The 7,557-nt window shown below is 36.7% G+C and overlaps 1 pseudogene; it reads left to right on the top strand.

Moving 5' to 3' along the window:
* LOC107733740 (sodium bicarbonate transporter-like protein 11) overlaps positions 1 to 7,350 on the top strand; it is a 64,829-nt pseudogene extending 57,479 nt beyond the window's left edge.
* The last annotated feature ends 207 nt before the right edge of the window (positions 7,351 to 7,557 follow it).

Here is a 7,557-nt window from a genome sequence, read left to right as displayed (position 1 = left end):
CCGCTGTATATTTAAAACACATCTCAGGGTCAGCATCTACACTAATCTCAATGACAGAGTTCAGCTTGACAATGATGGAGTCAGAACGTTCCCCCCCCACCACACACACACACACACACACACACACACACACACACACACACACTGCCTGTACTCTCCCTCTCTTACTACCAGCACATTACAGCAAAGCCAGTCACTCCGACTATCACTACATTATTCCTCCAACTCCTCTGTCATCAGTTCGGTGTGGGAGTTTAACTTGGTTATCAGAGTGAGATTTTACTTCTTACCTCAGGCTCTTTAAACGTTCACTCAGCGCTCCAATACTGCAGTCAAAAGGCTCATATTTTAAATTAGATCAAATCACAACCTCTAAGGAAAAGGCCAAACAGCAAATGGCAGGAAATGGCCAAAGTGTTGCAGTAGTGTTGTACTATATATATATTCCCCAAATTTATTTGTATTTTATTTCATATCCTGCCCAATGTTTTTTTACCAAGTAATATGTGTCAAAAAATGCTATCATGCTTTGGACAACTTGGGTTGTGCCCTTTTTTGCAGGGTTTTTTTCTGTGGCCATTTTTCAAACTTTTTTTTTCCCCAATAGAAATCCCCTTTCAGTATTGTAAAGTGACATGATGGAGATTGCACAGTGCAGGACGACTGGTTGCAATTGAGGGAAAGATGAATGCGGCCAAGTACAGGGATATCCTGGATGAAAACCTTCTCCAGAGTGCTCAGGACCTCAGACTGGAACTAAGGTTTACCTTCCAACAAGACAATGACCCTAAGCACACAGCTAAAATAACGAAGGAGTGGCTTCACAACAACTCTGTGACTGTTCTTGAATGGCCCAGCCAGAGCCCTGACTTAAACCCAGTTGAGCATCTCTGGAGAGACCTAAAAATGGCTGTCCACCTACGTTTACCATCCAACCTGACAGAACTGGAGAGGATCTGCAAGGAGGAATGGCAGAGGATCCCCAAATCCAGGTGTGAAAGACTTGTTGCATCTTTCCCAAAAAGACTCATGGCTGTATTAGATCAAAAGGGTGCTTCTACTAAATACTGGGCAAAGGGTCTGAATACTTAGGACCATGTGATATTTCCGTTTTTCTTTTTTAATAAATCTGCAAAGATGTCAACAATTCTGTGTTTTTCTGTCAATATGGGGTGCTGTGTGTACATTAATGAGGAAAAAAAATTAACTTAAATGATTTTAGCAAATGGCTGCAATATAACAAAGAGTGAAAAATTTAACGGGGTCTGAATACTTTCCGTACCCACTGTATATTCCCCAAATTTATTTGTATTTTATTTCATATCCTGCCCAATGTTTTTTTTACCAAGTAATATGTGTCAAAAAATGCTATCATGCTTTGGACAACTTGGGTTGTGCCCTTTTTTGCAGGGTTTTTTTCTGTGGCCATTTTTCAAACTTTTTTTTTCCCCAATAGAAATCCCCTTTCAGTATTGTAAAGTGACATGATGGAGATTGCACAGTGCAGAACTGATCCATGATGAAAATCATTGATGACTGTTTTCATTAATGATTGCTGTAGATTTAATCCCACTATCCTGGAGGGTCTGGTTTGTGTCAGAGGGTCTGTAATGGTTTGTGAACTGAGGTTCACTCTGTTATTTGTTCTCTTCTAGTACCAGTGTTTAACTTCCATGACGGTCCGGTGTTTCAAATAGCCCCGCTGGATAAGCTGACCGGAGCGAGTGTCCTGAGTGCAATGGGTCTGGGCTTCCTCCTGTTTCTCCTCATCTTCATCGACCAGAACATCGTAGTTTCTCTCACAAATGCACCTGAAAACAGGTACATGTCTTTTGAAATATGTTTCAGCTAGACTTTTGTTTTGAAAACATCTCGCCACTCATACAAGTGGCTTCATCACAGAAAGCTACAAATTATTCAAATGAATTTAACCTAAAGATTAACCCAACCAGGCACAATGTGATAAAGTGATAAGCAGCCTATTTCATGTTGAGGAGTGTTTGCACTGACGGCGATTTATTGCGTCCTACACTTTATTTTCAAAGAGCAACAAATGAGCAACACAACCTAGTTCATCTTTATGTAAATTATCATTACCATAATGAAGGCTAAGCAAGTTAGCAAAAAAAAAAAACTTCAAACAGAAGGGGAGTGTTTAATTTGACCCTCTAACTTCGATTGTATAATGTGATATGTCATTTAAAATAATATTAATGAACATATTTTCATGATTAAATCTGTAAGCATTTTTTTTTTATTTCTAATAAGGCACTGAACAGAGTACACATAATTGTCTTAGCTAGAGGAATCGCTTTGGGGTCCAAGATGCACACACTAATGTACTGTTTTTACACAAATATTGTGAAATATTATTGCAATTTAAAATAACGGTTTTCTTTTTTTAATACATTTTAAAAATCTAATTTATTCATCTCAGTCTTCAGTGTCACATGAAATGTATAAATCATTCTAATGTGCTGATTTGGTGCTCAGAAAAAAAGAAAAAGAAAACTGACATTATAAATGTCTTTACTGTCACTTTTGATCAGTTGCATCCTTGCCAAATAGGAGTTTTAATAAAAAAAAAAAGAAAACATACTGACCCCAAACTTTTGAACAGTAGTTCAGGTTATTGCATGACAACAATCAGCCCAATTCACAGTGAAATCTTATTGGTCCTGCTCCACCTAGCTGCATATTAAACATCAAATATATTATGATTGGCTTTCAGCATGGACATAAAAATGACGCATTGTTGGAAACTGGTCGCTTCGCACCTCAATAGGACACTGGGTCAGATTGTGCAGTGGTCTTAGAGTAGGGTACCGCTGTTGAACACTGTTGAGTCGTGACTGTGTGTGTGTGCTACAGGTTACTGAAGGGCACGGCGTATCACTGGGACCTGACTCTGTCTGGCTTGATTAATATTTTGATGTCTGTGCTGGGCTTGCCGTGGATGCATGCTGCGTTCCCGCACTCCACTCTGCACGTCAGACAGCTAGCCATCGTGGAGGAAAGGGTGGAGGGAGGACACCTCTACGAGACGTGAGCACACACCACAAACAATTACACTCACAATCAATCTGTGAAGCACAAACGTCATTATAGTAGCTATTGGCACACTGTGCTTGGTTTTAAATGACTCCTCTGTGTGTGTGTACGTGTGTGTAGTATAGTGAGTGTGAAGGAGACGCGGGTGACCTCGCTCGTGGCTAACATCCTGATTGGTGTGAGCTTGTTTCTGCTGCCGGTGCCCCTGCAGTGGATTCCTAAGCCTGTGCTCTATGGGCTCTTCCTCTACATCGCTCTCACCTCCATTGACGGCAATCAAATGTGCGACCGCATGGCTCTGCTACTCAAAGAACAAGTGAGTGTGCGCATGTGTGTCTTTGATGAAAACAAAGGCAAATAAAAGTCATAGGTGTTGTACAAATAAGAACACAGAAGAGAGATCGGTGCACTCTTTGTGCAAATAAAGCAACAGATCGCCCTCTACCTGTCATAGATGGAAATGTCTAAGTAGCCAGTGATGCATTTTGTGGCTGGACGCTTAGTGCATTTTTACCCAAGCGTAAATGCCCTCCACGATGCATTTGTGATGGATCAGGAGGTGGTGTGAAATACATACAACTGTGTAAATGCTGCAGATTGCCAAAATGTTTCATAATTGACTAGGCAATGGGCTGTTTATTACACAAAACTATAAAAGTAAAAAAAAAAAAATCTCAAGCACATCCCAGTTGTTGGCTAAATCTATTTTTTATTAACTATTAACCTATTAAACCTATTTTTATTAACAATTAAGTTAATATAAGTTTAAGCATAACAAAATATTAAATCTAATCTAATTTAATATATTATAATAAATGTTATGCTCAACAAGGCTGCATTTATTCAACAGTAATATTCTGAAATATTATTGCAATTTAAAATAACAGTTTTGTATTTTAATATATTTTAAAATGTAATTTATTCCTTTGATGACAAAGCATCATTACTCCAGTCTTCAGTGTCACATGATCCTTCAGAAATCATTCTAATAAGCTGATTTGCTGCTCAAGAAATTTCTTATAATTATCAAGGTTGAAAATAGTTGTGCTGATTAATATTTTTTGTGGAAACATACATACATTTTTTCCCAGGATTATTTGATGTATAGAAAGTTCAAAAGAATAGCATTTATTTGAAATAGAAATCTTTTGTAGCATTATAAATGTCTTTATAAATGTCTTGCTGAATAAAAGTATTAATTTCTTAGAAAAGAAAATTGTTACTGACAACAAACCTTTGAACAGTATTGTATTTTAACTTTTTAAAAGCATAACTCTTATATACTACATATTATTGTATTATATACTATATATTAAGAGTTGAAAAATCTGCCCAGTATAATCATGGACATGATCATCATTCATTTGCATATTGCCTGGCAATAGATCTGAATTATATCCGTATTGTGTATGTGGCCAGGTGTATGTAAAATGTCCATATTTAACCGATCTTAGTCCCATCAGTCAAGATGTTGAGGGGTATAATCTGCATTATGATGTACCCAATTACATTTTTTCCCAGGATTATTTGATGTATAGAAAGTTCAAAAGAATAGCATTTATTTGAAATAGAAATCTTTTGTAGCATTATAAATGTCTTTATAAATGTCTTGCTGAATAAAAGTATTAATTTCTTAGAAAAGAAAATTGTTACTGACAACAAACCTTTGAACAGTATTGTATTTTAACTTTTTAAAAGCATAACTCTTATATACTACATATTATTGTATTATATACTATATATTAAGAGTTGAAAAATCTGCCCAATATAATCATGGACATGATCGTCATTCATTTGCATATTGCCTGGCAATAGATCAGAATTATATCCGTATTGTGTATGTGGCCAGGTGTATGTGAAATGTCCATATTTAACCGATCTTAGTCCCATCAGTCAAGATGTTGAGGGGTATAATCTGCATTATGATAGCTGTACCCAATCCTATTTTTCTTTTCTTTATCTCTCTTCCACTCTTTCTCAGACGTCCTACCCTCCCACTCACTACATCCGCAAGGTGCCGCAGAGGAAGATCCATTACTTCACTTTCCTTCAGATGGTGCAGCTGCTTTTTCTGTGTGCGTTTGGGATGTACCCTCTCCCGTATATGAAAATGATTTTTCCTCTGCTAATGTTTATCCTCATACCCATCAGGTGAGAACTCAAATGCCTTTAGCTCCCGTCGGTTTGTGTAGTGTGTGTTTTGCTGTGCACATGCATGTGTAATAAATGGTGTTTGCTAAAGGTCATACTACAGAATGATGAATGATGCTTTACATTATGTGGCTTGTTCATGATAGAGGAAAGAAAAAATCTTTTGAAGTTCTCAGAAATGACTCTTTGTAGTCATGTGCTTTTCATATGTTTTGATGTCAAATGTCATGTGGTGTGACATCAAGTATTTTCCTTACACTGTGAATACTTGTGAGTGTACACATTTTGATAATTATTTTCAGACAAAATGATAAATTATTAATTTAATAAAACAAATAGAACCAGTACTTTATTTTCAAGGTCAAAAGTATTTTTAAATACAAATATTGTGAATTATTACTATATTTTTGGTCAGTCACAGAACATAATACTTTACAAACTAACCTTGTCTTGGCATAAAAAGGTCAAATCATCTGATATTTTAAGAGACTTGCTGACCTAGACACACAGCCATGTCCTGTTTAATGTCACTTTTTTTTCCTCTGCACGTTTGTTGCTCCACATGATTTTGTTTGTTGCAGCACATGATTTGGTAGCAAAATTTTTTTCTTTATTAGTAAAGTTCTGAAGCACTTTTGTTAAAATATTTTTATTAATAAAATTAGAATTTTTTTTTTAAAAATGTATAATTTTTTTATGAATCAATAAGGTTGTCTATTCAGTAATTCTATAAATAATTTTATTTCTTAATGAAAAATATATTAATTTAATTAATTATTATAATAACTGAATAAAAATGCATTTATTAATACAAATATTTAAAAAAATGTAAATATATATTTTCTTAATTATCTGTTTGTATGTAATTAACATAGTTGTAATTGTGTCTCCGTCTCAGGAACTGTCTATTGCCCAGGATCATTGAGGCTAAGTACCTGGACATTATGGATGCACAGCGCATGTAAACGCATGCACACTGAGCCTCTGAGCAAAGGATTCTGGGAATTGTATTTCTGAAATGCAAAACTCTGGGAGGAAAAACAACCCGATTCTAGTGTTTAACAGCAGTCTTTCTGGTGAAGCACTGCACGAGTAAGAGAGAGATTAGAAAAGAAGGATATAAGAAGACAGAACAAGAGAGGGGGAAGATGAGATGCCTGTTCAAAACAGAGTATTAAGACAGACCACTGTCTGACTGTTTGACTACTGACCTTGGTCAGTCACTGCTTCTCTCATGATCTGAATAGTACACCAAAGCCCCCTCTCTTCCCCCTCTCTAGTCTATTCTGATGTATCCATGCATCACAAACACTTGATTTATGAGACGTAGGAAACCATCACACGTATTCTCAACAACTATGCCACGACTAAATTACACAAGTGTTTACTCCATCTCCGACCAGTGTTCTCGACACAAATACAGCTGTTTTTTGAACAAGAGACTGAACTGAATCTGTAGCAATACCTCTTATTTGTTGATGCGTGCGTGCGCACACACACACACACCCAGTGCAAAACCTCTCATACATCAAGTAAAAAAGCTGTCAATGGCAGATTTTCCAGTGCATTTTGGTACATATCGGTGCAAATAAGTAATAATGAAGTGAGCATGGACCAAAAGAATACACTCACCTTAGGAAACTGTGTCTCATAGCAATACAGCGGATTATTAGAGGCTATCAATATTTTAGAGTTTTCTAAAGAGAGTTTTCCTTCAAGGTAATGGACTTCTAGTTTGGATACCCACTGATGTGTAGAGAATGTATCCTAAGCGCTGGGGTTTCAGGGAAGTGGACAAAATCAAGCAGCATTTCTGCAGACCTTACTCACTGCTGAATGGACTCTGACATTAAGCTTTGCACATCACAAGACACCACATCTGCGTAACTTCGCCAGTCACACACACACACACACACACACACACACACACACACAGAAGCATGATTATAAACAATACCCAAAAGAAAGGCACTTAAACGCACACTTTGTCCATCTCACAATATATTTAAAACAGAGAAGGCATGCCTTTTTTAAGACATTGAAACTTTTGATTTGTATTACTATTATGTAATTTGTTGTGTTATTATTAAAGCTGCAGTCTGTAACTTTTTTTGGTTAAAAATTATCCGAAATTAACATTTGAGCAAGTACATAACCAGCCAGTGTTCAAAACTATCGCCTTACTTTAGCCCGATTCACATCGATTATCTTATAATAATGTTTTCTAATTTGAGTGGTACGGGTAGGTTTTCGCGGGAAATTCGAGCATGCCACTGCGTCATTACGTCACGTCTGTAAACATAAAGAAGTTGTCCCGGCTACTAAGCTATCGCATGTGAGGATCCTGCAGGTGGC

Source organism: Sinocyclocheilus rhinocerous, unplaced genomic scaffold (genome assembly GCF_001515625.1).
Source record: "Sinocyclocheilus rhinocerous isolate Xijiao unplaced genomic scaffold, SAMN03320098_v1.1 scaffold789, whole genome shotgun sequence".
In the NCBI taxonomy this organism is placed as follows: domain Eukaryota; kingdom Metazoa; phylum Chordata; class Actinopteri; order Cypriniformes; family Cyprinidae; genus Sinocyclocheilus; species Sinocyclocheilus rhinocerous.
This window is presented reverse-complemented; position numbering and strand designations above follow the sequence as displayed.